The following is a 22987-nucleotide window of genomic DNA, read 5'->3' as shown; positions in this document are numbered from 1 at the left end:
TTAATTAAAATCTCAATTGTCCCAGATCACCCTGGAACCTTAGTGTCAAAATCAAATTTACAAGTTGGAAATTAATAAACCTATAGTTGTTACTGTAAATGAATATCGATCCACTGTGTGATAAAAACCCTTTAGGTGGCCAAGAGGTAACAAGTCACGGATTTATTTATTTGGAGTAAAATTAAACTCCTCATTGAGTCCTTTCGGATATAATGTTTGAAAAAAAATAAATCCAACGGGACTCAGCTTTTAAAAGGGCAACATTAATATCTCCCTTCCGGTGGTTCTGAATTTTTTTTTGAATCACCTGAATTTTTAGTACATTAGATTTGGAGGCATGGTTCAGGCGTACATGTTTGGCAATAGGTGTGTCCATACGTGGATTCGTGATGGAATTAATATGTTGTAAAATCCGTCGACGTAATTGTTGGTATGTTTTGCCAATGTACTGTAGCCCACATTCACATGTTATAAGGTAAATGACATTGGTGGAACTACAGTTGATAAACTAATTCACCACTATGTCTTTTGAGGTTCGTTTGTTATGTACAGTTTTGGATGGAAGAATAAAGTCACAAGCCTTACAGTGGCCACATTTGAAAAGACCTTTGGTTTGGAGCCATGTGGATGTAACTGGTGCTCGTTTTAAATGGCTATGTGTTAGATGGTCTGCCAAATTTTTAGCTCTTCGATAGGTCATTGAGGGCTGTTCTGTAATGGTGTTTTGCATGCATGTATCATAACCTGTAGTGCTTGGTTCCAATCTTTGTCATAAGTGCCTATAAATCTCGTAACCCCTGGAGTTGTAGATTTATTTTTCGGGGGTCTATGCAGACTTTCTATCCGATCCACAGCTTTGGTTCTTTGATAGGCTCTTTTTAGTATTCTGTTGGGGTAGCCAAGATTTTTAAATCTGTTTCTTAGTTCCTTTGCCTCCTTTTCGTAGTCTTCCTGGTTAGAGCAGTTTCTTTTTGCTCTAAGATATTGGCCATAAGGTATATTGGCCTTGATGTGATGTGGATGGAAGCTCTGCCAGTGAAGCAAACTGTTGGTTGCTGTAAGCTTTCTAAACAGTGATGTAGTGATTTGTCCGTCATCTTGAATACTAATCATTAGGTCCAAGAATACCAGTTGTTTCTCATGTATAACATGAGTTAATTGGAGATTGATTTGGTTTTCATTTAGTGTATCTACCATTTCTTTGAACAACATGAAAGGGCCTATCCAGAAGATTAACACGTCATCTATATGGCGATACCATTTAAATATAGAAGAGGTGTAAATGGCATTAGAACCAGTGAATACCATGGTCTCTTCCCACCACCCCAAAAATAAATTGGCATAGCTGGGTGCACACGATGACCCCATGGCAGTGCCTCTGAGTTGTAAAAAGTATTTCCCATTGAATGTAAAGTAATTATGTGTTAACACAAATTTTAATAACAACAAAATGAACCGTTGTTCCTGTTCATTGAAAGTCTCAGCCTTTTCTAAAAAAAATAGGCCACACCTGCTAGTCCCTTGTCATGTGGAATATTATTATACAGTGCCACCACGTCTAGACTAGCCAAAGACGTATATGGTGGCACAGTGAGATTTTCCAAAGTCAATAGCGTCTGTTTGGTGTCACGTATATGGGACTGAAGGCCTTGCATTATAGGTTGTAATAATTTATCCACGAATTGACTGGCCCTCTCGGTTAGACTGTGATTGCCTGAGACAATTGGTCTCCCCGGAGGATTGCATAAGTCCTTATGCACCTTGGGGAGACAGTAAAATGTAGCTATAGTAATATTAAGCTGAGACACAATGTACCTATATTCATTTTGTGTAATTACTTTATCCGTTAAGCCTCCTTGTACCAATAGCTGTAATTCCCTCAGGAATCCTGTGGTAGGATCTTCTTTTAGGGTCTGATAAGCCTTATCATCTGATAGATGTTTCATACACATATCAATGTATTGGTCTCTCTGCATGAGGACTATATTCCCTCCTTTATCAGAGGATGTTATCACAATTTCTGTCTCTAATTGTAGTTCTTGTAAGGCTAAACTTTCCTCAAATTTCAAGTTGGAAGTTTGACACTGTTGGGTTCTTTGACACTCTAAATCACTGGTACACATTTGTACAAATAAATCTATACATGGGAATTCTTTAAGGTTCGGAGTAAACCAACAAAGAGGTTTACAGTCTGTAAGGGAATCTGATAGTTCCTGTTCAGAATACAGGTCTGTAAGGAGGTTGTATATTTCATTATCCTCTGATGTAAGACCTAATTCCCTCAGATTCTTTAGATTTCTCTTTTCATGAAAGGCATGAAGGGCCAATTTCCGACCAAATTGGTTTACATCCTTGGCCCAGTTGAACCTATTTCTAGAGGGTGTAGGAACAAATGATAGCCCTTTTTGTAGAAGTGAGATATGTCTTGGTTTGAGAACAAAGTTGGATAAATTGATTATTTTGTTATCTTCCAATTTATCCACTATTGGAAGTTGGACTGATGTATTTTGTACCCCCACTTTTTTCTGTCTCTGAGTCGTGCTCTTTGTGGTTGGGGCCATTCCTGATCTAAAAAAGTCGAGGAGGACTGAGATGAACCTGAGGGGTCTTATTGTCTAGAGTTAGAATCTGAGGTTGAACCAAAGGGAGGGGGATCTGAGAAGGAAATATTCCTATCTGTGTTTCTCAAGATGCCTCTAGTTTGGGCTGTAGATGTATATTGTGTCTTTTTGGGAGGTGGTCTTTTATTATATCGAGATCTTGTTTCTGATTCAGACCATTCTGTTTCATCAGAGGAGGAAAAACCCTTATTCCCCAGTTTGTTGTTTCTAAAACCATGTTTAGTTTTATTTTTATTTTTAAAGATATTTCCTTCCTGGAAATCCTTAAAATCCCTCTGGAATTTATAATGTTTTTTTGTCTTATATTCCTCTTAAAATTCTCCAAGTTCTTTTCTAACTTTGTTTCCATAGCTATAAAGTTTGGTTCTTTTTCAAATATTTAGATTTTTTTAATCTCCGTATCCAAATCCCCATTGGTCTTTTCTAAGTTCTCTTGTTCCAATTTAATTAAGAATTGCATTATCCTTGCCGAACAGTCTAGCAGAATGGAGTTCGGGCTATTTAAATGACGGCTATTCACTTATCCGGTTCCCTTGAAAAGCCGACTCTCGGCGAAACGCGCGTCGGGACTAGTGGGGCAGAGGGTGTGGGAGGCAGACAGGGACGACTCTGAAACAGATTGCTAGACTCGAACAGCCACCCCTCTGCTCCATTTTATTTTATTTCAGACGCATCAGACGCTAAACTAGATTAGATGTTTTCTAATGTTAGTCTTTAGGTAGCGATTAGTGATGGAAGGAATTTAATTTCTTTTTGGTGATACTGGGAAACGGGAGTGGGGAGACAACGCTGGGCAATTGGGCTCTACCCTGTATTTAACCCTGTCTTTCCCTTATTACCAGTGCCAGGATCCTAATAGGCACGATTCTATTTATCTCATCTTTCCTTTCCCTCTCCTTTGTTACTATCTTACTTTTAGTTTGACATAGCGATTGAGCTATTTAGATACATTGTGACTGAATCAATATTGGTTTTAAACTATCAATTAAAGGTTATATTTTATTACATTATGGATTGCTACCTATGTACCAGCAGACTGTGGGTTTAATATCTAGATTATATGTACCCTACAGTTTTACTTGTACTTTTTCTCCACTATTATTGCAAAGAATCATCTGTTCACTGGGAGCTCACCATCCAGATCCTGTCAGCACAGTGTGGGAAACTTCCCTCTCCCATGGAGCTTTTCAAACCCAGAGCCAGGGGTTATGGGGCTCTGGTCCGTGTGATTTCTCCCCATTACCCCTTTGTGTACATTAAAAATCCAAAATCCAAAAGGTGCAGGTGTGCAATGTTATTTGGAAAAATAGCAACCAGAGAAATATACTTGAACAGATAGTATGAGAAATATACCAATATATACACACACGTAAATACAGAAATAAAAACAAGATCAGTGAGCAGCTGAAGCTTGCATAAAACACCAAGTGGTCAGGCAAAATACATACAATATATATACAATATAATGTGAACAGCAAATTTATACTTGCACTTGTACTTGTACACAGGAACAGCTTAATCTAAAATACATAAAAACAAGAACCTAGTGCAATATTGTAAAACGGTCTTTTGTATGGTATATGTAAAAATCTAAAACTCACAATTGTGGAGTGGTTGAAGTACCACTCCAAACTATCAGGCTCTGGGAGGATCAGCCCCTGGAGAACGTAGGATCCAAGTGCAGTGTGCTTGATGAACTCACTCTCAGCCGAATAGTTGAAGTATACACAAATATTTCTTTAATTGTCAATTAAACAAATATATCAAATAATTAAAAAAGTGATGTAGGAGTACATCAAATATAGTCCTGGGTATCAGTGATTAAACCATACAAGTCCTATTACACTGTGTATTCCAGCTGATAACAGACTCTCCATCCACATGTAATGACTTCTGGGTTCGGCGTGCTACATGTTTCGCCCCGCCTCTCGGGCTTTCTCAAGCATAAGTGAGTTCAGTTGGGCGTGTGTTTTATACCTTCTCTAATCAATCGAAGGTGTGTCTACCTCCAAAGTATAAGTCCACATGGCATAGAAGGCGGAATTATAGAGAACAGATGAAGACATGAAAAGCACCAATAAAAGAAAAGGCAATCAAAATTACATGGAGTAAAAACAAGGGCATATCGCCTAAACACAGTATATCAATAGAAATATAAAGTCTAAAAAAACTCCAAATTATACATTACACTCTCCAGATTGTCTTCACTATATTGTGTTTTTTCTGTTATCTATAGATTAATTTTGTCATCAGTTCAAGCAAGCTTTTTGTGGTAATATTATTATCTGTATATACATTTTTGTGTCACGGTGGTACAGTGCAGCTGAACTGAGTACCTCATCACCTCTACAGCACTTATACACTTTTGGTTCCTTGTATTTGGTCTGGTGTCTATAGCATGTCCATGCAGGCCTAGCATTTGAAATATTACCTTCTCAGAGAAAAGGCAGTGTTTAAAAAGCTGCCGTGTAACACCTCTAGAGGTTATCACTCAGACAGCCACTAGAGGGAGTTCCTCGGTTAGGTCATGCAATCTTTGCAGGACCTACATTCAGCATCATCATGCTCTGCATTACTTCAATGCATCTCTATAAAGGAATGCTGATTGGCGCAGTGTTTGTGCATGCACCCTATCCTCTCAATGCTTTCCTGTGGAAAATCATTGGATTGGCTAAGATCATCAAGACTGGTCATCTCAGCTAAGGAAGAAGGGTAGCAGAGTGGAGACCAGCACGATGATGTGATTGGAGGGGGACTGGGACCTTAAACAATGATCAGGTCACATATTTGTATTCCTAACACTATCGTGTTCTTTTCAAGTAAACATTCTACAAGGCTCTATGCTTCATGTGCTGCATGAAAAAGTGATATTGTCTACCATATGTGAAGATATGGTGGATCTGGCAAGCTTATATCAGTTCCATAGTCACCACCATTTATTGAGTTTCTATGGAAGCATTAGATGTGGTTACTGAAGGGTTAGGATAGCAGATCATCAGTTATTAATCAAGGGCATAGTACGGCTGGCGGATAATCAATTTTGACAGATAACTGATATCTCTTAAACTTGTCCATTGATGGAAGGAATGAGGACCATTCACTAACGGAGATTGATTCTCTGCATTTAGTCTTTGGTAATCCACCTTTTTCAAAGCATTAGCACTATTATGAAACAGAATGTAAATTGTCTGAATAATTAAGTAGAGAGATAATAAATCACCGGATAAGCTGACTACTGTATTTTGAGGAGTGTTAGGATCAGTTTATTTAAAAGGATTCATGTATGTAAATAGACGTCACATTCTACACATCAATAACTATGGTGAGTTCAGCAGTACGTGCTATCCTATTTTTTTACATTCCAATGGATTATCTCAGAATGTGTTTCATAATTGCACATTGCATGCACAGGTGTATTACATCTTGGATGGTGTCCCCTGCAAAAAATAACTCATATGCTCCATAGGTTTTCCTGATAAACTGCATATGCCTTCACACTATATGATACCTCCCAACAGTCCTACATTTGACAGGGCAGTCCTGATTTGGGGCTCTTGTCCCAACATCCTGAGCTTCCTTCCTGGTGTCTCGTTTCTGGTGTTCAAAAGGTCAGTCTCCACAACAACTACAACTTCCATGATGCTTTGTCAAGCATCATGGTAGCATTTGTTTTGCAACATCTGGGAATCTACCACTGGTCTAATTCATTGGACATGCTGGGTGCCTAAAAGATAGATTAAAAAATGTTTTGCATTTCTTGGTGTAAATCTAGAAATGCACAGACACAATATTTCTGACACACAAACGCACATAAATACACATCAATCTTTTAATAAAAAAACAAACAGAAGTAGACGCTCACTATAATAGAGAGGTGGCAGTGGTCTAAAAAAGGTGTCCCAAAACCTTACAGAGAGTAAAACACACAGCAATAAATAAAGAAAATCGTGCTCAATAAAAAGGTGAATTAAAAATATCTTAACACCCATTAACAGTGATAGAAATACAATACGTACAAGTAGATATTGAGGTATCTGTGTTTGAAATCAGCAGCAAAAATCTAAAATAGATCAAGAAAACAACCAATAGTGCAATATAGCCAAGCACAAGTGTGTTAATAAGAATCTTGTACGTATTATGTTTCTAGCAATTTTAAGGGGTGTAAAGATATTTTTATTTCACCTTTTTATTAGGCAAGGTTTTATATATATATATATATATATATATATATAGTTATTTAAATGTATTTAGTTATTTTAATTTAATATATTTAGTTATTTTTAATTATTTTTCTGTTATTGGACACATCTAGACATTTTTGTCTATATTTTCTCAGTTTCTCTAATGCTGTATACACACTAAAACTTAAAGGGACACCCAGACCAATTAATTTAAATGAAGGAGTCTGGGTGCAGTGCCCAGTATAAGCCAGACTTCATTATTCAATAGAGAGCATTCTCTTTTCATAGAGAGCATTTGATTGGCTCAGCACAGCAATTTGCCTCACATACGCACTAGTCTCCCAGCGTTTCCTTATGGGAGGGCATTGGATTGGGTGAGATCATCAAGATTGATGATCTCAGCTATGGTGGTGGAGCTGACGCATCAAGACTAGCATGTTGTGGGATATAATGTAAGTAAACTTTAAAATCTCATCTTTCAAACCATTTTAAACACTCACAAAGGTGAGGTGGGGCACCTGAATAGAGAATAGAACACTATAGCATTGGCAATACATGTTTGTATTCCTAACCCTACAGTGTTCCTTTAAATACTTATTACATTGTTACATAGTTACACAGCTGAAAAGAGACTTGCGTCCATCAAGTTCAGCCTTCCTCACATTTGTTTTTTTTTCTGTTGATCCAAAAGAAGGCAAAAAACCCAGTTTGAAGCACTTCCAATTTTGCAACAAACTAGGAAAAAATTCCTTCTTGACCTCAGAATGGCACTAAGATTTATCCTTGGATCAAGAAGCTATTACCTGCATGGAAAAATTATATCCTTGAATATTCTGTTTTTGCAAGTATGCATCTAGTTGTTGTTTGAACATCTGTATGGACTCTGATAAAACCACTTCTTCAGGCAGAGAATTCCACATCCTTATTGTTCTTACAGTAAAAAAACTTTCCTTTGCCTTAGACGAAATCTTCTTTCTTCCAGTCTAAATGCATGACCTTGTGTCCTATGTAAAGTCCGGTTTGTGAATAGATACTTACTGGAATCGAGTACTCAACTGTACATAAATAGAAAATGTAAACCACGTGGACTAAATTACCAATTTAGCAGTAGCCTGGTGTATATATTAAAGTCAAAAGCAAAGATTACAAACAATTAAAACTGCCACATAAATAGAGATTTGAATTTATTTAGGGTACGGGCAAAACCAAAGAATACCCACATGGTCACATGTGGCACTCCCCATGCACGCTCCTCTGCATATTATACTTTGGGAATTAATTGAATAATATATTAACAGATGGTTTGCAGATAGGGCATAAGCACTTTTTTTTATAGTTGGGAAAAAAAATTGATTGAAATTATTCTCTGACCATTTCGAATGAAAACATTCATTTAAAAGGGAAATTAACTTATTTCTGTTTCTACTAGTAGGAACGGGCATGTTTAATACCGACCTAATCGATTCCTCGTGAAAAACACAACCGCAGACAGACATACACGGCAGAGACTCAATTAATCAGCAGGTTACAAGACATAAAACTCATTTTCAAGACTGAGTCAGCCAGAAGATTGGCAGAATTACTGAAAAGTCACAGTATCCTGCTTTATTTCTCTAGAGAAAAAAAAAATCGTCGGAGATCTAAGTATTAGAAAAGTGAATCAAACACAGGTGTGAATCCATCTGGTTAATTGTTTGCCAGCTTTTATTTATATTACACCAATATTTCGTTGTACACAGTAATTAACAAAGTGGTCAACAACACACAAAAATGGTGAATTGCACAGCATATATCTATCTAGAAAATATAATGGAAAACAGAGACCCAGTGTTAAGTGTTATAGTCCAAATTATAATTAGAGTTATTATTTTCTTTTAATGTGTGCGGATGGGTCCCCAAATACTATACACTGCCAGTGCTATTCAATAAATTCTGTATTGTAGGGAAATTAAATCCAAATGGCAAGATACAGACAACAACAGTGGATTTGGGAAAATTCTACAATTCGACAATAGTCACAGTTGGCTTTGTTAGCCTAAATGTTTGATGTTAATTTGATAGAGTTGGCAGTGAATAACCATTCTTTATGTAACAATATAGAAAGCAAGAATATAACCAGGAATTGTCACAAATTGCACATTTTAGGATGATATATTGGAGATAAAAAAAAATAGCTGAACTGAAGAAATGTTTTGTAGTTCGACTTGGGTTATTCACAAACACGAAAAAAAGGCCAAAAATTGGCGAACTGATAAAACATAACTGACTTTGAGAATGTATCCGGTTTTGCTCTTTTGGGGGGAATAAAAAATTAATTTCACTTTGAATTCATGATAATTGACAATTCAATAAATAAAGATGTAAATCATGAATTGTCAGGAATTAACCAAGTCATTGCACATGCTGAAGCTGAAATGCCCTAGAGTGCTTATCTAGTGTGGAGGAGGTTAAACTTTCATCTGGAGTACCCAGAAGCCAGTCAACCCAGATTCTAGACTGGATAAGATTCATAAAATTAATATTGCCCCACTGAATAAAGCATTGCTCGGAAGTCGACATGAATGATACCCAGAATCATTCAGTTAAGAGATTGAAAAGTGTTTCAAACACTGTTTACTGGTAAAAAAAATAGACTTTGGGGCAGGAAAGAGAGACTTAGGAATCACAACCCAAAATCAGGACTGTCCCACCTAAAATGAGACACTTGGTAGGTATACATCACCCTCGATAGCTTTATCTGGCAACACATTCTAATGCATGGGTCCTCAAACTCCGGCCCCCCAGATGTTGCTGAACTACAACTCCCATGATTCTCTGGCTATCTATGTAATTCAAAGAATCATGGGAGTTGTAGTTCAGCAACATCTGGGGGGCCGGAGTTTGAGGACCCATGTTCTAATGCAATTGTAATACCCAATGAGAGACCGATTTATGAATAGTAAAATAGTAAAATTGTAAAACCTGTTATTGCTAACACTTACAGGACTTTTCATTAAAACATGGATCATCCACATTTTATATTAAATTCAAAGTGAATTTAAAATTCTAATCCAATATAAACTAATAGGAAACATTCTTAAAGTTGTCTACATTTTCAGTTTGGGAATCTTGGTCTTAAAGTTAAAATTCACTTTACTTTGACTTTCTACTGTAGTGAATAGCCGTGTTTTAGGCAGACTTGATAGCAGTCTTATGCCAACAAACCAGGTTTTATAGTGCTGGTTACTGCATTTTTCTTTTGGTTGTGATATTCCTTAACCTTTTGTTTAATCTGTATAGAGTCAATCCTGGTCTCCTGCATGTGTTTGGAGCAGCTTGAATTACGGCTCACACTGTTCATTAGACACAAAAGCTGATATTACATAAATATTAATTATCTTCCCGGGTACATTATCCATTTCCACCCTGAAGTGGCCGTTTAAGTTTTCTCTTCCTCTAGAGTCATGCATTGATAATTCTCACCCGCAGCTTCACTGTAAACATCTCGTTACACCATAATTAAAATGCTGATTAGCTCGGGGACAGACAATTGCTATTAAAAGGTCAATGCAGAGTGCTCATTAATGTGTTGGCCTTTTAGGCTGAATGAGCTGGTAAGACGTAGCTGGCATGAACAGCACACAAATGGGAAACCTGTAGTTTATTTTCTTAACAGCAGGGGTAGGCAATCTCTGGCAGAGCAGATGCTCTAAACAAGACTTGGGCATGGACCTAAATTAGTTTCGTCCCTTTTCCATCAGAAAATAAAACCTGATCTACTGAACTAAATTTTGTCCATGGTTTGGTTTGGTCCATCTGAATTTCGTTTGCATTTACGTTGCAAGCTAAATTTTGACCAACCAAATAAATTTTTTACTTTTCACATATTGCCTGCGACTGAGGGGTTGTTGCGGTCACCGGCCCGCCGAGCCTCACGGCCGTGCCCGACCGGCACGACCGTGCCGACTACACGAGCTTACCTGCTCGTCGGCGAGCCGGGAACCGCGCACTCACTTCTTCCGGGCATCACGCCCGAATCCAATATGGCGCCGACCACGTGGTCGCGTCTATGGATAGCCCCGCCCCCGAGAGTTATACCAACGTGTGCGTGACGTCACGACGTCAACGCACACGCACGTTTTGGGGTCAGAGGTCGCCCTCTGACCAATCATAGCCTAGAGAGGGGTATTTAAACCCCTAGCTTTTCCCAGAACTTTGCCATGTCGTGGTTTCAGTTTCCTGGTTTCCCGAGAGTGCTATTTCCGTGTTTCTGATTTCCTGGTATCCTGATCCTTGGCGTTTCCCTGATTATTCTGATCTCTTGTTTCCCTGACTTGGCTTGTTTTATCGGTATTGAGTATTTTCTGGCTTCCTTGACCTCGGCTTTCCCTTTGACCATTCTCTGTCTCTAGCGTATTAGTCCGGCCATTCTAAGGTCCGGTTTACGCTCTATCCTGTTATTTTCCTTTTCTTACTTATGTATATATTTACATAGTTTCTGCGTGCTGGACCACATAGTTAGCCGTGACAGGGGTTGAAAAGGGAATTGGAGGGGAGGGGAGCGCCACAATGCTTCTTTCTCAAAATCCTCCAATGGCTTATATTAACTTTGCTCAGTTGTCATTAGTTTTAAACCTCCCTAATGCCCCCACCTGCCATGCCATCTACTAAACAGCAAGCAGCCACTTGCTGCTTGCTGTCATAAAAGAAAAGCAACTGGGCAGATAGTCTATGCTAAACCATGATCCTCCCATTATCCTCAGCTAGACGTTAGGCTGGCTGTGGATAATGTGGTTTGTAGAGATGAAGACCAAAGATTCAGTTGACTATAAATTCATTGTATCCTCTCCCACCACAGCCAACAGTCACTCAATAGAAATGTATTTCTTAACAATTTTTGTCCATCCCAAGTGAGCCTTCTTCAATTCCTATACAAACACAAAGCACCGCGTTTACAGCAGCAGTAGCTTAGTATCCAAGAGTTCAAAATACATAGTAAAAACAAAGAGAACGTTACCGTCGCTCTGGCCTAAATCCTTATGTACATTTAAACAAATGGCCATTGGAATAAAACTAAAGAGCCTCCATTTTGTTAAAATGTACCTTTAGGATTTAACTTTGTCCTTTCTGACTACACTTCTGCTTATTCCTTTTGATACCCCGCTTTGGCTTATTCCTGCTGCCTGGGCTCCTCCTGTCAAAATACGTAACACATGCTGGTGTCCAACTCACTATCTTTTGATTTCATAAAAACACATTACACACATTCAGACTTATTCACTAAAGCAAGAATTGTGAAGAATGCAAAGTGAATTCAAAGTGAATTTCAAATTTAAGGCCAAATCAACCAGCTCAGATATTTTGGCCTTAAATTTGAAATTCCTTTTGAATTCCCAATAATTTAAAATGTTGTAATTATCCGATTAACCATTTATCTCAACCCATCAAGTGCCCCATTCAACAAGGTGCAATCAAAGGAGATTTTGAGCCTGTGCTTGCTTGTTTCCCAACTTTTAAAGGGACTAAATTGTCGCCTGTGTGAATGGGCAGCAAAAGAGGTTTACAAGCAATAAAGTTTAAAACATCCTTCCCATTGCAACAAATGGGACTATTTGGCCAATTCTGGGGACAATAAAATGCTGCCACATAGCTTTTCATACAGAAGCAGACCTATGGAACCATGAGTAGTAATACAAATAATTATTAGCCGTATTCGGTGTTACCATACTGTGCAAGATCATGCCAAATATGAAGACTCTGGAACATTGGTTACATGCTTTCATCCAAATGTAAGCATTGCCATTTCTCAGAATTGTTTTACATTGTCCAAGAAAATATATTTGCATATTTTTTCAGAGAAAAGGCAGGGTTTACATTTCCCCCTAGGGACAGGGCCGGATTAAGAGCACAGTGGGCCTGGTGCTGACAATTATGATGGGTCTAATTACGGAATCTTATTGACCAAAAACACTAAAACAGTCATACCTCCCAAGCGTCATGTATCTGATGGAGATGGTGCTGGAGGGAAACTCATAGGATGCAGCTATGAGAAAAAACATACTCTATGCTAATCTCTCTCTAATTTATGCTTTCATCTTTCAAGTAAATCCATATCCCCTAACAGCAGTGTCCAGTGAAGCAAGAAGTCAATGGGCGGGGTAAAAGGGTGGGCCACTGGTGCGAATCACGTGACCAGACCTGCCAAAAGGGGGTGAACATGCCCAAAGAATTGGAAGGCCAGCCTGGCATGAATGCATGTCAGGCTGCCTGCCAATCCTGCAGGCTGTCCAACTAAGGCCATACTATGCAGGCAGCACCCCGAGCGTGACATAAATCCTTACCTTCTTACTAGCAGGCAGAAGTTCCTGGTATATAGTCTGAGACAGAGAAAAGGTGTATGTAGTGAGTATAGAAGAAAGGGGACATGCCACAGTGTTAGAGAGACCAACGTCTGCATTACCTAAACTAATTTTATTGTCAGCCAGTCCACACAAGTTTTGTTCCCATACATCCCTCTTAAGCTTCCAAACTTAAAGGGACACTATAGTCACCAGAACAACTACAGCTTATTGTATTTGTTCTGGTAAGTAGAATCATTCCATTCAGGCTTTTTGCAGAAAACACTGTCTTTTCAGAGAAAATAACTCCACTGGCCGCTCCTTAGATGGCTGCTAGAGGTGCCTCCTGGGGCAGTACTGTCTAGTGTGCAGCACTGACATTCAGGGTCTCCACCATCTGCATGCAGACACTGAACTTTCCTCATAGAGATGCATTGATTCAATGTATTTTTATGAGGAGATGCTGATAGGCCAGGGCTATGTTGGACTTGTGCTGGCTCTGCCCCTGATCTGCCTTGTTGACAGCCTCAGCCAATCCTATGGGGAAGTGTTGTAATTTGCTCAGACCACCACTCCTGATGATGTCAGCAGACAGTCAGTTCAGAGGCAAAGCTAGCAGCTGCAGACTTGAATACAAGTAATATTATACTATATGTAGGGAGGTAAGAAGGGGCCAGGGTGGTGGTTTTAACATAATAGGGTCAGAAATACATGATTGTGTTCCTGACCCTATAGTGCTCCTTTAAGCAAGAGTATGTGAAGAGTAGTTAAGGTTGCCACCTTTCTTGGAAAAAAATAACAGCCTTAATCATTTGTATAATTAATTAGTTATGCGTGACATCACATGATGTAAATCACAAGGAGTGACATTAGAGAAAATTCTGTAAAATCACCAACAAACTACTCACAGTTTGATTCTGCTGTATAGATGGATTGCTCCCAGTGTCTCCCTGTCTCCCAGTGTCTCAGTCTTGCAAGTCACCCAGTGTCTCAGTGTCCCTATGTATCACATTGTCAGTGTCCCCATACTGCCCAGTCCCCTAGTCTCCCAGTGTCTCAGTTTCCCCATCTCTCCCAGTGTCCCAATGTCTCAGTGTCACTAGGATACTGGGGACACAGTGAGACATGGGGACACTGAGAGAAATGGGGACACTGAGAGACATGGGTACACTGAGAGACCCGGGGACACAGAGACATGGGGACACAGAGACATTTAGGGAAACTGGGAGAAATGGGGACACTGAGACACTAGGGACACAGACACTCGGAGACATGGGGACACTGAAACATTTGAGGACACTAAGACACTAAGGACACAGAGACATGGGAACACAGACACTGGGAGACTAAGGGACACTGGGAGACTAGGGGACACTGGCTGGGAGACCAACACTTGGGGACACTTGGAGACATGGGGCAGTTGTGGACATAGACATGGGGACACTGGGACATATAGTGACACTGGGACATATGGGGACACTAGGCACACTGAGAGACATGGGACACAGACACTGGGAGACTTGGGGACACTAAGGACACTGGCTGGGGGACATGGGGACATTGGGAGACATGGGGACATAGTGTCTCCGTGTTCCAATGTCTCAGTGTCTCCCAATGTCCCTATGTCTCACAGCATCCCCATGTGTCTCAGCATCCCCATGTGTCCCAGTGTCCCCTAGTGTCTCAGTGTCCCCTGTTTTCCAGTGTCCCCAAGTGTCTTAGTGTTCCCAGGTCTCCCTGTGTCTGTGTCCCCATGTGTCCTAGTGTCCCCTAGTGTCTGTGTCCCCATGTGTCCCCTAGTGCCTGTGTCCTCTAGTGTCTCAGTGTCCCCATATGTCCCCTAGTGTCTCAGTGTCCCCATGTTTTCCAGTGTCCCCAAGTGTCTGTGTCCCCATGTCCCCTAGTGTCTCAGTGTCCCCTAGTGTCTGTGTCCCCATGTGTCCCCTAGTGTCAGTGTCCCCTAGTGTCTCCATATGTCCCCTAGTGTCTCAGTGTCCCCATGTGTCCTTGCTGCCTTTCCCCCATCCCTCACTTACCTGAGCTGTAGAGCTGCTGTCTGGACTCTGTGCTGTGTTGCTGCTCCCCCATGGATCAGTGAGTAGTGGAGAGAGGCAGGGATATGCTGTAACTTCCTATCCCTGCCTCTCTCCACACAGAGTGACCCCTACTGGCTGGTGCTGGTATTGCAGAGTAATCTCCATTTATTCTGAGAAAAATACCTGCGTTTGTATTGCAGGTATTACTGCAATACCGGCACTGCCAGGCAGCCTCAAATACCGGCTGTGCCAGTAAAATACCAGTCAGGTGGCAAACCAAAGAGCAGTGTGTTAAAAAAAAATATAATTTTTTTTTTTTTTAAATGGGCCTATTCCATGGGCCTGGGCCTGGAGCTGCAGCTCCATCAGCCCCTATGTTAATCCGGCCCTGCCTAGGGACACCTCCAAGTGGCCACTCCACAGACGCTCTGTATGGAGACGTAGAATTCTCCTCATAGCAAGGCCGGACTGGCCCACCGGGATACCGGGAAATTTCCCGGTGGGCCGTCGGCACCTGGGGCCGGGCAGACAGCTGGGTCTGCTGGCTGCCGCAGGGGGAGCAGGCTGTTCTGTCTCTGCTCTCCCGCCCTCGCGCGCAGCTTAATGAGAACGGGGCCGGAATATGATGTCATATTCCGGCGCCGGTCTCTTTCTAGCGCGCAAGGGCGGGGGAGCAGAGACAGAACAGCCTGCTCCCCCTGCGGCCGCCAGCAGACCTCCCCCAGCCAGCGGCCAGCAGATCTCCCCCAGCCAGCGGCCAGCAGACCTCCCCCAGCCAGCGGCCGCCGGGTTGAAGAATAAATATAAGATTTTGAAAAGAAGACTTCTTATGGTAAGTATAATTATTTTGTTTTACAGTCTGCCTTTATCTCCAAAAGCTTTAATGTTTTTTTTTTTTTTTTTTTTTAATGAATTAACCAGTTAGATAAGTTAGGGGAAAAAAACACTGACTGAATATTTTCCACACTTGACTAAATGACCAACTTGACTTTTTAGGGCTTTATATTGTGAATTCGGTTTTCCAAGCCTCAGGTCGCGGTTTTTAGTTTAATGGTCCGTCTCCACTCACTATTATAAGGGTCAAAGGGGGTTTTCAAGGGACTGGTTAGCAATGGCTCCCCATGTTACTAGTTTTCAATATATAGTAGATATGCCCACACCCACCCCATGATAGGTGGGGGCATAGGGAGATTTAGCATCTCCCCTATTGTAATGTGAAGTCTTATTAACCCCCATAGGCTTTTATTTATTTACATTTTTACTGTGGTGGTTGGCTAGCAAGCGCTGGCCAGCTCCCACATGGTGAGCCCTTGCTATGTTAAGGGTTATTTAACCTATTTTCTTTCTGTGTATATTTGGATCCAGACTAGATTCCTTTTGTACTGAGCACTCAACCCATCCACTATGAGTGCCCATTTTAAGGGGACCACAGAAAGTATAAATTGAGGAGTTTCTGGAAGCTGTTTAAGAAGTAAATATTACAGTTAGAAGGGTGGACCTTATGCCATTAGGCACCATGTGCGAAAAATCTTTACAGCACCTCCCTCCTCCCAAGGTCATACACTTTCATCCATGTATGTGTGTGTGTATAGGAGTGTAGTGTTTGTATAGGGTATATTTTAAATTAATGATTTAAAACCAAATATTAATTTTCCCTTCCCTGTTACCTTGCAGTGAGAGGGGAATTCTGATATTCCTGGTGATCCAGTGTGCTGGGAATCTGTTTCGCAAGCTAATTGTTAGAGCTTTTCTCTGGTAATCCATGGCAGAGCACTGTTTGGCCCGAGCGCAGAAGACAGCTAATTGTGGTCTGCAGCCAATAGTGCCAAGCCAGAAGTGCCAAGCTGCCTTCTCCGTATTACAGGCAGACACACACACACGCCGTGCTGGTCTCCCCTCGACTGGCCCTGCCTCTATGGCTGAGATCATCAAGCATGATGATCTGAGCCAATCCAATGCTCTGCCATTGGATTGGCTGCAAAGGCCCTGATAGTAGGTGCTGCACACTGTGCAATCATGCTGTGCAGCACTGACACAGGAAGCACCTCTAGTGACTGTCTGAGTGACTGTCACTAGAGGTGTCACTAGGAAGCAATGTAAACACTGCATGTGAGTATGCTTAATGTATAATTAAATTAAAAGGACCAATATTATATATTAGAAAAAGCAATATATATATATATATATATATATATATATATATATATATATATATATATATATATATGATCCAAATGAAATAGGCTGCTCTCCGGACTTAAAAAATTCAATTTTTATTAAAGTTGATTAAAAGCTACGACCAACGTTTCGGTCCCCGTTCGGGACCTTCTTCAGGGTCAAAATTCAGCAGGATTGTCCTGCTGAATTTTGACCCTGAAGAAGGTCCCGAACGGGGACCGAAACGTTGGTCGTAGCTTTTAATCAACTTTAATAAAAATTGAATTTTTTAAGTCCGGAGAGCAGCCTATTTCATTTGGATCATTTATCATTTTGGAGCTTTGGACTGGCGCCCGGCATTGGCTTATGGTACACGTGAGTGCTGTGGACTTTAAATAATTTTTATATATATATATATATATATATATATATTACTCAACCATCTGGGGTGGCAAGACATTTCCTTACATATGGCAATATATGGCGCAATGACTTATGGGGCTGGCATAGATCTTTTTTTTCCAGGGCTGCTTTGTATCCCCAGTCCGGCCCTGCCTCATAGAGATACATTGACTCAATGAGGAGGTTCTGATTGACCAAAATGGTGTTTGGCACTGCTCTCATTCCGCCAACTTTCCGATTCCAGCCAATTTTTCTATGGGAAAGCATTGGATTGGCTAAAAATCTTACAGTTTGATGATGTCACCAAGGAGGCAGATCGGGGGCGGGGGCGGGGCCAGTGCCGGCAGACCAGTGCCGGTGGAAATAAGGTGAGTTTTAAACCCTTCTAACGGGCTAAATCAGGCCACATAAATGGTGGTTTTAACACTGTAGGATCAGGAACACATGTTTGTGCCCCTGACCCTATAGTGTTCCTTTAATGAATAACTCTGAATAACTAATGAAAAACTGACCACCACCACACTTCTTTTTGTTTCTCAGATTTAGGACATTCACTGTGGGAGAACAGAAAATAAACTCATGCAATTACCAGGGAAAAGAATCTATAAACTAGTACGTTGGAACATTTCGATAAAACGTAAATCTCCAAATGCAAGAACGTTCTCCCATGAAATAAAAAGAGGCAAAAGACTTATGTTGTTACTTTATTGTGGACCTAAGAAAGAGAGTCGGTGTAAATACAGCTTACTGCAGTAAGTAAGTGAATTACAAAGCAGTATTTTTCTAATAGTGTGCCGAGGTACATTTTTATGCTATGACGCACCTCCAAGTGTCCCATAGCAAAGAGGGTTATGAGGTCGATGTGGGCTGATTCGGCAAATCACAAAAACTTCCTTGATTAACGCCATCTGTAAAATATGAGGCTGCATCAAACGTTCCTTACTCTCTCTGCGACTGGTGGGAAATGACCAGCTTTTGGATTATATCTCCTGTCTTATTGCCAAGTGCTGGCAACATCTGGAAAGGGAATCTCAGATCTAAGACAGGATTCAAGTCTTTATCATAAATCTTAACTCACCAAAATGTGATAAGAATCTCCTCACCACCACAAACACTTTTATGTGTAACTAAAGGGACTGTTAACTAATAACGAATTACTCCATTCATTTATTTATTTTTAAATGTATACATTTTATTGAGATTTTTTTTTCAATTTGGTTGATATTACATGACAATAGCAATCAATATTACAAACATAAAATAAAAAATAAAGTATAACATAAAAGTTCAAAAGTACAGTCAGTAAATTATACATCATATCAAACGTAATATAGGTTTTAGAGGTCATTGACGTCATGTAAGTATTGTATGTGTGATTCAGGCAGGGCTGGATTTTCCTATAGGCTAACTAGGCTTCAGCCTAGAGCCTCAAGATCAAGAGGGGCCTACATTCAAATTTTTAGCAAAATTAAAATTACACTATTCTAAAACCAGTGAACACTAAAACACTGAACTGAAAATAAGGAGAAATTCTACGCATATGATATGACCAGTGGCGTACTAAGGGGGGCGGTCTGCCCCGGGTGCCACTTACTAGGGGGGTGCCTGGGGCAGACTGCAATGACCCTCCTGTCACCCCCCTACCTCTTACATCACCCCCTCTCACAATCACCCCCCTCCCTCTCACAATCAGCCCCCTCTCCTTATCACCCCCTTCCCTCTCCTTATCACCCCCTTCCCTCTCCTTATCACCCCCCCTCTCACAATCACCCCCCTCTCCTCATCACCCCCCTCTCCTCATCACCCCCTCCCTCTCACAATCACCCCCCCTCTCCTCATCACCCCCTCCCTCTCACAATCACCCCCCCCTCCTCATCACCCCCCCTCTCACAATCACCCCCCTCTCACAATCACCCCCCTCTCCTCATCACCCTTCTCTCCTCATCACCCTTCTCTCCTCATCACCCCCTCCCTCTCACAATCACCCCCCACTCCTCATCACCCCCTCCCTCTCACAATCACCCCCCCTCCTCATCACCCCCTCCCTCTCACAATCACCCCCGTCTCCTCATCACCCCTCTCCCTCTCACAATCACCCCCCCTCTTCTCATCACCCCCTCCCTCTCACAATCACCCCCCTCTCACAATTACCCCCCTCTCCTCATCGCCCCCCTCCCTCTCACAATCACCCCCGCCTCCTCATCACCCCCTCCCTCTGACAATCACCCCCCTCTCACAATCACCCCCCTCTCACAATCACCCCCCTCTCCTCATCACCCCCCTCTCCTCATCACCCCCTCTCCTCATCACCCCTCTCCCTCTCACAATCACCCCCCTGTAACGAGAATATACCCCTACACGCAGGATCCAGCTAAACAGAAGACAGCACAGAGGAGAGATACGTCTACCGGACCTTAGAGTGGCCGGACTCGACGTATATAGGAGAAGTACAGAGTCAGGAACGATCCGAGGTCAAGGGCACAAAGAGACAGCGTAAACGAGAACTAGCCGGGGTCTGGTACACAGGAATCAGCAAGCCGGCAAACAGAACAGACAAGGATAAAGCGAAAACGAAGTCAGAATACAAAGCCAAGGTCAAATACGGAGGAACACAACTGAACACAACAAGCGCTAAAGGGAACTGTAGCAGAAACCACGATAGGGCAAGGAACTAAGGGAAGTATAGGAACTAAGGGTAAGTATAAATAGGTTCAAAACTAATGTGATTGGCTCCTGTCACTTCCACACCCCCAAAAGGTAAGTGTATGGGGTGTGTGGGATGACAGGGGCCAATGGGAGCCTTTTGGCAATTTAGGCTCCCACTGTCTCTTTAAGAGCGCGCCCGAGACTCGCGGCGCGCTCTTAGATTCAGGCGGGACATGTGACCGCATCTCGCGATCACTGCCCGCCTTCCTGTCTGAAGCGTCGGATGAGCCGCGCGCCTTGTGCAGCCGCAGGACCGCGCACGGCTTGAAGAGAGGAACGCGGCCGGCCCATGGGAAAGGTGAGTAACGCTACAGTACCCCCCCCTGAGGACACGCCCTCCGGGCGGGCAGGACTAGGTCGGGTAGGAAAACGTGAATGGAAAGAACGCACAAGGCGGGGAGCATGAACAGCATCAGCAGAAATCCAACTGCGCTCCTCAGGCCCATAACCCTTCCAATGTACCAAGTACTGAAGCCGACCCCTAAGGAAATGAGAGTCAAGAACAGCAGACACCTCGAATTCCTCATGACCCTCCACAGAGACAGGAGGGGGAGGAGGAGCATGCCGGGTATAGCGGTTGCGCACGTAAGGCTTCAACAACGAGGTGTGAAAAACATTAGGTATGCGCAGATTCTTAGGCAGACCCAAGGCATAAGAAACGGGATTAACCTTATGTATAATACGATAAGGACCAATGAAGCGGGGAGCCAATTTCATAGAAGGCACCCGGAGGCGAATATTCCGCGTGGAAAGCAAAACTCTGTCCCCCACAACATAGGAAGGAGCCGCTCTGCGATGCTTGTCAGCCTGAGCCTTCTGGCGAGCAGCAGAGTCAACCAAAGAACGCTGAACCTGCTCCCAAGTATTACGCAAACCAGCCAAATGCTCATCCAGAACTAGCATGCCCTGTGAGGAGAATGCAGCCGGGAGAACAACGGGATGCTGGCCATAGACGACGTAAAAAGGGCTTTTGCCGGAAGAATCATGAGTGGCGTTATTCCGAGCAAATTCAGCCCAAGGAAGCAGGTCAGACCAATTGTCCTGATGGTGAGACACAAAACAACGGAGGTACTGCTCCAGAGACTGGTTGGCACGTTCAGCAGCTCCATTAGACTGGGGATGGTAAGCGGAAGAAAACGAGAGAGAAATACCCATTTCTGTACAAAAGGCTTTCCAGAACCTGGAAATAAATTGGCTACCCCTATCGGACACAATAGATAAGGGAATGCCATGTAACCGAAATACTTCTCTAGCGAAGATAATGGCCAGTTCCTTGGATGTGGGCAACTTGCGAAGAGACACAAAGTGAGCCATTTTGGAAAACCGGTCAACTATCATCAGTATGACTGTGTTACCATTCAAAGGGGGTAATTCAACAATAAAATCCATAGATAGGTTGGACCAAGGTCTCTCGGGAACGGGTAACGGATGCAACAGCCCACAAGGAACTCTACGAGAGGATTTCATACAGGCACAAGTAGTACAAGCACTTATATAGTCAGTGACATCCTTTCGTAAGTAAACCCCCCAAAAATACCGAGAAACAGCTGACACTGTTTTGGAAATACCAGGATGTCCAGCAGTCTTAGTATCATGATATAGTGACAGAATATCCCGTCTCTCGGGAACGTCAACGAACAATTTATCATTAGGCCTCTCGCTAGGTGCCATGCTTTGTTTCGCTTGTATGGCCTGCATGAGGGACGAGGAAATAGACAATACAGTAGTTGCTATTATCCTGTCTAGGGGAATGACAGGAGTAACATCAATCTCCTGTTTGTCAATAGTTTCAAACTGTCTGGACAGAGCGTCCGCTTTAGTGTTCCGTTCACCTGGCCTATAGGTGATTATATAATTGAAATGGGACAAGAACAGTGACCACCTAGCCTGCCTGGAAGACAATCTTTTAGCTTCGCTAAGGTAGGACAGGTTCTTATGATCCGTAAATATGAGGATGGGATCCTTAGTGCCTTCTAACAAATGTCTCCATTCTTTGAGTGCTAAAATGATAGCAAGGAGTTCGCGATTACCCACATCATAATTCTTCTCTGCTTTGGACATTTGTTTAGAAAAGAAGCCACAAGGATGCAATGGCTTTTCAGGAGACTCTCTTTGAGATAAGACAGCACCTACCCCGATATCCGAAGCATCAACTTCAAGTATATAGGGCAATGAGGGGACAGGATGCTGTAAAATAGGTGCAGAGGCGAACGTATTCTTAAGAAAGTCAAAAGCTTGAAGTGCCTCGGTAGACCACACACGAGTATTGCCATCCTTTTTTGTCATACGAGTAATAGGTGCTACAATAGACGAAAAACCTTTGATAAAATGTCTATAATAATTAGAGAAACCCAGAAAACGCTGGATGGCTTTTAGACCTTGCGGCAGAGGCCATTCTATGACAGCAGCGAGCTTCCGGGGATCCATACGAAAACCCTTAGCGGAAATCAAATACCCCAAAAACTGGACTTCGGATTGGTCGAATAGACATTTTTCTAGTTTACAATAAAGACCATTAGCAAGAAGGGTCTTCAGAACTGTCGTAACATGTCTGTGATGAGTGTGTA

Source organism: Pelobates fuscus, chromosome 8 (assembly GCF_036172605.1).
Source record: "Pelobates fuscus isolate aPelFus1 chromosome 8, aPelFus1.pri, whole genome shotgun sequence".
In the NCBI taxonomy this organism is placed as follows: Eukaryota; Metazoa; Chordata; class Amphibia; order Anura; family Pelobatidae; genus Pelobates; species Pelobates fuscus.
The sequence above is the reverse complement of the archived record's forward strand: the minus strand, read 5'-3'. Positions refer to the sequence as shown.